This window comes from Pinus tabuliformis, chromosome 4_2 (assembly GCF_031772625.1).
Source record: "Pinus tabuliformis cultivar Carrire ecotype Pingquan chromosome 4_2, CPIR1, whole genome shotgun sequence".
NCBI classification, from domain to species: domain Eukaryota; kingdom Viridiplantae; phylum Streptophyta; class Pinopsida; order Pinales; family Pinaceae; genus Pinus; species Pinus tabuliformis.
The window spans coordinates 578,918,566-578,928,340 of record NC_142304.1 but is presented as its reverse complement, the minus strand read 5'-3'; positions in this window follow the sequence as shown (position 1 = coordinate 578,928,340).

The window sequence follows — 9,775 nt, the reverse complement described above, 5'->3', positions numbered from 1 at the left end:
TTCAGCTCCCCTGCAAGGGTTCCTCTACACTGTCAGGTCAAGCACTCCATCGATCTGACCCCAGGTGCATCGCTTCCCAATGGACCAATCTATTGGTGCTCCGTTCTGGAGAATGATGAAATCAAGAGGTAGATTCAGGAGCTGCTATAGAAAGGTCACATCCGTCCGAGTTCATCACCTTGTGGGAGCCTGATCATGTTGGTACAGAAGAAGGATGGGATTTGGAGACTCTGTATTGACTATTGGGTGCTGAATAAGATCACTATCTATAATAGGTACCCTATCCCACGGATTGATCACCTCGTGGACCAACTGAAAGGGGGAAAATATTTCAGCAAGATCAATTTGAAGTCAGGATATCACCAGGTACCAATCGAAACCTCCGATGTGTGGAAGACTACCTTCAAAGCTAAGGAGGGCCTTTTCGAATGGTTGGTTATGCCTTTCAGATTGACGAATGCTCCTGCAACCTTCATGAGGCTAATGGATGACATCTTGCGACCATTCACCAACTCATTTATAGTGGTATACTTGGATGACATCCTAATCTTTAGCCAGATTTGGGAAGAGCACCTCCACTACATCCGACAGGTTCTCCAAACACTACGGCAACACAAGTTATGTGCCAATTTGGAGAAGTGCACTTTTGGCATGACCCAGGTTCAGTATTTGGGATACATTATTGATGAATAGGGGGTGCATGTGGATCTAGCCAATATCCAAGTCATTCGGGATTAGCCATCTCCAACCACTTTGACAGAGCTCCGCAACTTTCTAGGTCTTGTCAACTTCTACCGCAGGTTCGTGTTGGAATTTTCTCATATCACTTAGCCCTTGAGTCAAGTCACCAAGGGAGGAGCAAAAGAAAAATTCTTCTGGTCTGAATCTCAATAGAAGTCATTCACAGAGTTGAAAGATCGCCTCTGCTCTACACCAATGCTCACATTACCAGACTTGCAACAACCATTTGAGGTCGAGACAGATGCCTCTGACTATGCTATTGGGGCAGTCCTTACTCAACACGGGCATCTAGTGGCATATCACATTGAGGCACTTTTAGACACAATCCGAAAGTATCCCACTTATGACAAAGAGATGTATTCCATTGTGCAGGTCTGCCGACAATGAAAGCATTACATTTTAGGGAAGGAAACGGTCATCCACACAGACCACAGACCCCTGCAGTTCAGACAGACCCAAGGGAAATTGTAGAATGATCGCCATCAGAAGTGATCCACATACCTGCAACAATTCCATTTAAATATCAAGTATAAAAAGGGTAGCACCAATAATGTTGCAGATTGCCTCAGTCGACCACCGATCATGGCGTTAACCACCGTGCTCAACTCTTGTGGGCACAAGACTTCTGATTGGCCACTTCTCTATAAAAGCAACCCAGAATTAAGCCACACATACCAGACACCCTTGGAGGGTCAGCATGTTCCAGATTTTCACCTCCAAGATGCCCTGTTATGCCACCTAGGTCACCTTTGTGTTCCTTCAAGCGAGCATGCAAATATGATTTGGGAAGAACACTATAGTCGGGTTGTTAGCCATTTCAGGTCGAGAAAAGGGTGGCAATATTACAAAAGTATTTATATTGGCCGAGTCTTCGAGAGGATGTCGGGAAGTACATCAGATCATGCACTGCCTTCGCCATTGCCAAACCAACCATCAAGAAGCAAGGCCTCTATACCTCGCTTCCTACCCCTAGTCGACCTTGAGAATCCATCTCCATGGATTACATGTCAAACCTTCCTTCCACTAAGCATGGAAACGACTATGTTTTTGTGGTCGTCGATAGGTTCTCGAAGATGACCATTATGGCGGCTTGCAAGAATAATATCACAATTGAAGCCACTGCTAAAATCTTCTTTGAACGAGTATGGGTACACTTTGGGATCCCACAGTATATCATCTCAGATCAGGACAGCAGGTTCCTCAGTACATTTTGGTCTAGTCTTTGGTAACTCACTAAGTCCACAACCTTCCATCGCCAAATTGATGGCCAGACAGAGGTTGTTAACAGGATGATCGTACACATTTTGCGCATGTACAACTCAAAGAATCCATGCACATGGGATAAGAGCCTCTCCTATGTTCAGCATAGCTATAATCGAGCTCTCCATAGATCGAATGGCCATATCCCTTTTTAGGTGGGCTTGGGATTCCAGCCACTATGTCCCATTGATGTGGCCATGCCATTTGCAACTACTCAAGCAGATTCGGCTCATGTCCAGTCCGAAACAGATAAGGCAAACAACTTCACTGAACACATCCAACATATTTTCCAATGGTTCCATGAAATTCTGGAGAAAACAAATACCAAGTACAAGTAGGGACATGATCAACATCGAGTGCCACACAAGTTTTAGATGGGTGATAAAGTCTGGTTGCATTTGCAAAAGGAACGCCTTACCGGAGCCTATCGGAAACTCAGACCACTCCGATATGGTCCTTACACCATTACCAAGGTTGTGGGAGACAATGCATTTGAGCTTAGTATCCCCCCATTCCTTGGCCTACACCTAGTGTTCAATGTGGACCACCTTCGGGCATACTTTCCACCATTACTAGACACATCCGACATTGCAGAACAACTCACACCCACAGAGTTAAATCTAGATTGCATGGAATAAGCTGCAACTGATCGGATCATGGACACACAGATCAAGCACACTCGCTAGTAGAATATCCAACTGTATCAAGTTGTCAAAGTTGGCAACTCCTTCACCAGGGCAACTGGCTCACTAGGGACCAAGTTCAACAGAAGTTTCCTCATCTCATGAAGGAACTCAACGTAATGCAGACCATTGCTTCCTAAGGGGGGAGGAATGATCCAGGTGGATATTGGTGGCCACCTACCAATTCCACTTGGACCCCCACCATTGCTTCTTTCAGTTTTTCAGTTTCCTTAATTGTAGCACAATTTACTATTTTTAGTAGTTTTTTCGGGTCCTAAACTTTCAGAGACGTTTTGAGGCCATAAACGACATTTTTTTTTGAAATCTACCACCATCGATTTTTTGTCTAAAATCATATTTTCTGTCGTAGTCCTCGGAAAGATCTTTCCAACGGGTTATCATGCGCGTCAAACGAAGATAATATGACAACCCTAGGACATTGGCTGTCCAACTCACCCCAACGGGGCCCATAAACTCTTGGTGTTACATCTCCTCAGGTTAGGGTTTTGGTTTTTTAGGGTTTGCTCTTATTGTTCAATAATAAAAAGGCCCTTGAGCCTCATTGTAAGGCAGTTCAAAGGCATGTAGCCGCCACATCTCTCCTCAGAGATAAGCTACCATCGCCCTAGCTGGTTTATTTCCATTTTTGTTTGTAAGCATATTTCAGTATTTTACATTAATGAAATGAAGTATTATGTTATGAGAGATTTTTCGGTGTAAATCACATGATATTTCATTTGTCGACGCGTTTCGAACCAACCAGTGTGGTTCATTGTCAAGACAAGTTGAATGAACAGATCAGGCTTTGCATGTTAAATAGATAGAGAAGAGATTGATCTGCTCTATCTATTTAACATGCAAAGCCTGATCTATTCGTTCAACTTGTTCTGACGATGATCCACACTGGTTAGTTCGAAACATGTCGACAAATGAAATATCATGTGATTTATGCCGAAAAATCTCTCATAAACTTGATATGGATCACAAAAGCCTCAATTCAACAAATGAAGTATTATTTTCGTTGCATCTCTATTTTTATGGTTATCTCTGTAATTTGTTGCATTCTTGTTTAAATCCTGATCACTGTCTTGGCGCATTCCCCAACTTCCTTCTTGACATACCCAAGTCCTACTTGACGGGGTAATTCCTCTAGTTTGATGGGGTTGACAATGCCTTATCCATTAATGCCCAAGCCTTTTCCTTCATAACCCATTTTCTTCAACAGTTTGGAGCCAATTCCTATGGTATGATTTTCAAAAAAAACAAAATCATCATCAGGACACATACATGAATTTAGAGAATTACTTTTTACCTCACATGGGTCACAATGTAGCTTTTCCAAGGCCTCCTCCTTAGCTTGCAGTTGTTGTAGCAAACTTTGTTTTTCCTCTTTCTCTTCATGTAGAAGAATCTTCAATTTAACGTTCTCTGTTTGAAGATTCTATTTTTTGTGCTTCAGTTCTTCTAGGACCTCTTCTGTGGCTCGCAACTGAAGCTACAATCGCTCCTTTTCCTCTGTCTCTTTTTGTAGAGCTTCACACATTATTTCCACCCTTTGGGAAATTTTGAGCATCATCTTGTACATTGCTTTTTCATCCTCTATTGCTGCATGTTCCATTGTTCACACTTGCAATTCACATCCACACAAAGACCACTCCGATACCAAACTTGATCCAAGTTGACTCAACTTCCGGATTTAACCAAGATCTTTTACTTTCGTGATGTTGTTAGAATTTCATTTAAAATAACATAAGTGAACATATATGCATGCTGTAACGAAAAAGGAACATGACAATAATCAGCAACATAAAACACAAGATGTTGATAACGGAGTTCGTCTAGGAGGGACTATGTCTTTGGGCCCCAGTGTCAAGATGGTGTAGGCCTCTACATTAAGTGTTTTCAATAGTGATGATGTACTTAGGTGGTGACGTCGCTATCATACAAGGAAAATTCCCTCACGTAGGAGTGGCTCCACGAGATGTTCCGCTACAGGAACTCTCACGCACAAAAATACTCTTATCAGTACGACATAAAATCATGCATGATGATAATGAACATCTTGCCAACATGGCATCAAAGAGATCTCAATGTAAACATACATGGCGACACATGAGTATCCCGTCAACATGACGACAAAGGGATCTCAAACAAAACATGACGAATCATGACAACAAGTACATCCCACAGATGATTCCACGTCACATTAAGCAGGAATCATGAAATAAGTAAGAAGTCAAGATCCCACATCAAACATCAAACAGGGATCTATGTAGCACAATGCATCTCATAGCAAAAAGAAGTACATGAACACACTGCATATACCTCACATCCTGGAGCAATTTGAAGAAAAGGATGTCAAAATTCTGAAGCTGGCCGTACCATCAATCTTGCGGCGTCGGATCTCATGGAAATGACTACTCGCACATTAAATGCTGACACCTACACTCCACTTTGAAAAGTGGCCGAAAAATGAAATAACCAAATGGAAAATCTGATTGCACCATCAGATTGGTGGCTTCGAATAGTGTAAAATCGACTATCAAATTTCTGAATTCTAAGAAAGTGAAAATCTGGGGCTACATGAATCTTTTAGATTCCCCCTAGATTCCTCAAAGATTCCCTCCTCCGAGTCATCTGAAGATCTGCTGTTCAAATCTAAATTCTGTCTGTTCCATCAAGTTCCTTGTGAAATTCTGAGAAAAATGAGTATGAAGTTGGATGCATTCCGCCTCTGGCGAATTTCAGTGTCCAAGGACTCTGGAAGGTTCCTTCAAGATTCTCAAAGATTTCCTCCACTGGGAATCTGCAAATCTACTATTCAAAAGGTGAATCCGACCTTGCCATAGTGTTCCTTGCGAAAATTTGCGAAAATTGACTGTAAACTTGGTTACATTTTGATAAAAATAATTTTTACCTCACAGAGAATCTTAAGATTCCTTAAAGAATTTGCATGAGAATATTCCCTGGAATATTTTGGGAATATTCCTAGATTTCTATGACCAAGGCGAACCCCCTCTGTGCTGCCACACGTTCGTTCTGTTGCTCTCCCGTTCGCTATTCCGTTCTCCTTCGTTGCACTAATGTTGTGTTTTTATACTCGTTGGGCGACTAATTAAACAAAGTGTAACCCTAATGGGCCGTTGGTAACTCCCAGTGGATGACATGGCAGTGGGTTGGGTTCAAAACCTGCCCTCTCTAGAATAGAACGTATTAACGTATAATTTTGTTAACCGTTGTGATTTTGCAACGGTTATAACAAATTGTTAATTTGCCCAAATTTTATGGCATAAATATAATAACCTTTTTTAATATATTAACTTTTGGTTTTTGGAAATCGCAACGGTTATAACAAATTGTTAATTTGCCCAAATTTTATGGCATAAATATAATAACCTTTTTTAATATATTAACTTTTGGTTTTTGTTAATATATATATATATATATGAATTTGGTTATTACATCTTTTAATTTTGTTTTATATGATTTTTAATATAATACTATTTTTTAAAATGATTTATTATGGGATTTTAATATTATTTTCTTTTCATTTTGTGCAAGGTTAAGAGCAAATGCTAGCATGCCATGTGTCGATGATTTAATGGCCGTTCAATTGCCACATAAACTTAGTAGGTCCCATATGTTGACTAGGATGCCATGTGGCATGCTGTGGGCCCCACTTTTTCCCTGTCTTATCAAAGTTTGAAGAGCTTTATCTCCCTCACACAAGCTCAGATTTAAGTTTCGTTCACATCGTTGGAATCAGGGCGACAATCACTTCGATTTGGTGCTGATTTGATAGAAATATGAGCACTTTGAATTTTGACCCTTTTTGAGCCCTCTTAGACTTCTGCATGTGTTTGGAGCCACCTGGATCAGTTTCTATGGCTCTTTGGGCATAATTACGGGACTTTTCTATTGGTAATATGTTTTGCCTTCGGATGTGGGACTTTGCTATTGGTAATATGTTTTGCCTTCAGACGCGGTTTATTTTTTATGAAGGGTTGTTGGATTCAACTTACTTGCTTCTTGGTGGAGCATCGTGCTTATTACAAGTTTCTATGTTGGTCACGTTATGTTGTTCCAATTTTGCCTAGTATTGGCGTGCAAATTATGCTAGTGAACCTCCTTGGTCTATGTTGCTTCTTTTGGATATTAGATAGATGCATCATGGCTCTTTCTTTGCATCTTGGTGGATTAAAGGGACCTCTGTTGACAATATACCGAGCTAAGAGGCCATTTTGGGAGTTAGTATTCTTGGGCATTTATGTTATACTACTCGGTGTTCTGACTATAAACATTTTGATTTCAATTTGTATTGACTGCTAGGCATACTTTGTATGGCATGCAATTCTAGATAACTATGTTTTGTTGAGAAACTCTTGCTCTGGACGTGATATATGGGTTTGCAACCTTCAGGATCCTCTAGGTTTAGGTGTCAACGAAGTCATTTTTATGTAATCCTTCCTTTTGATGATTAATACAAATAGTATTAGTTCAAAAAAAGAAAAAAATTATATATATGTATATATAAAAATAAGAAGAGTTTTCTTTAATAAAATAAAATAAATCATTGAAAAAGGAAAAATAAAAATAAAGAGTTAAAAATTAATAACAATAATTTTAATAGTTCAAATATATTTTTAATATAAATAAAAATAAAAATAATGAATTCCCAGAAAGTATAGATATAACATCAAGTTTAAAAATATATAAATAAATATATATATATATAGAGAAAATATTATATTAGCAAAACATGTCCACAACACATGAGATATATCCATAAGTTCCTAACATAAAATATTGCAAAGGGTTTTAGGACTACACTAGAATGGCCAAATTGACTCAACCTTAATCCTAATACTAAGTTCCAAATATATATATATAGATACAATTTATAGAAAATGTCATTAATATAGTAACATTTCACTAGCATCAAAATATAACATAGATTCAGTCATAGTAATCTATAATGATTAAATTTTCTTGAAGAACTACTCGAATAAGACCAAACAATTCAACTGGGGTAAAGTGGTTGAATTTGCATAAGATTTTATAATCATATTTTTAAGGCAAGGTAGCATTGCTTTCTAGAGGGTTCCATTGACCCTCAAATCTCTAAGAGATAGTTATAAGGATTTATTTTCCAACTTGTATATTGCCTTGTTCAGGTCTCTTAAACATGTTTGACTTGAATGTGAGGAATCCAAGTGAGTGATCTCAAAATTATTGTGTAAATATGGTGAAGCATGGAGTCCAAAGGAAAGGTTCCAAAAGAAAGATGATGGGTGGATTTATTAGAGCCACACATTAGAATTAGAGATCTAATTGGTAAATATCAAGTCAAAGATCAAGTCAGGTCAATGTCTTGGAAGACAACATACTTTTCATCATGGTTGTTAGAAGTTATACCTAGGATCCATGAGTATTCTAGTTTTATTTGTCCTTCAGGACCAAAGAGAACCCCCCCTCTAGCACCTATCACCCCTAAAAATAGATTTTTTTTTTTTAATTAGTAAATTTTTTTTTTTCTCAAAAGGAAAAAATTGATTATATTCAAGAGGGATGAATATAAACATTGTGGTCCTATAAGTGATTGTTCATGGATTTTTATCCCATCATCAAAAAGATAGTCAAAATTGACCACTCATTCTAAAAGTCGAGGAAGAAATCCCTTTGTCCTCATAAAGACTCCACTTCATCATCATATTCTTAAAGAAACATACATAATATTTGAGATAAGCCTTTTCAATAGTACACTACATAGAAAATTTTGTAAAAAATTCACAACCTATGTTGTTGTACATTGAGCTAATAGTTCGAGAAACAATCGCATTGCAGTAGCACTTGATCTTATTATTCCTTTTGTTGCTTCCATCGCTCATTATCTCCCTAGACTAGACAATCGACCCCTCCTAATGACCCCTCCTAATGTTTCAAGAAGTAAAATGGAAGACACATCTAGAAAATCCAATTTATAACTCTTCTAAGTTTACCTCTCCTCAGTAAAAAATACACTTAGTTAAGGTTGAGGATGAAGGAAAAAGAGAAGTGTCACTATAAACACATGCATATGAGATTATTTGAACATTTATTTTTCATGATATTTATTTTTTGGATACTTTGCACATTAGTGACACATATGATATTATTTTTGAAGACTTAAATATAACAAATAAATGTTTTATATTTATGAGACACGAGTGTAATGACATTCATTCATGGTTTTGATGATGCTCTATGTGATGTTTATATTTATGCCATATGATTATATTGCCAATTATATTTATTGGATTCACAAAGGTGATATATATATATATATATGATACATATAACAAGAGTTTAGTGAGACCCCATCTACTTACATTTGTTATTTAAAAGTTCTCATGTGACCCTTTTCCTTTAAACATATTTGCATTCTCTTAAAAGTAGTAAATGAATTTATGATTAAAATGTAGTTCAACTACCCAATTGTTTTCCTCAAGGATAAAGGGAGAGAAATCATGAATGGAAAGGAGAGAATTCTATGTAAAGGTATGCATAAGCTCTGAAAGTTAGTTATCATTCCCATTCATTTCCCTTTCTAAGTTTTCATAGGACCAAAATTCCTTGTTGAAAGAAAAAACATCTTGAAAGGTGGAAAATAAAGATATATTGCCATTTTCTATGACACTTCAAGGTCGATTACTTGATTTGAAATTTGTTCATACTTTTTAAAAGTTATGATTTATTCAACGCTGATTATTTTGGTTTTTGTAGAGTTTTATGGCGTTTTTTTTTTTACTTGAAATGATCCCATACAAATTTTGTACTTTAATTCTTTCTTTGGGAATTTAGTTTCCATTTTATGAGTTTATTTTACATATTTGGCTTCTAAGGATCCATTTCAATCTTGATCATCACAGGGATTTGAAAAGATAGATTTCAGTTATAACTTAAATTGGTATTAGTATACTTTTTTTGTAAATTACTTTCTAAATTATTAGCCTATTGAAACACAAATTTATTATTTATAGATTGTTTCCCATTTGAATTCTTTTGAATACATTTTTATTTTCTTTATTTTGAATCATTCTTTCATTTTTTTA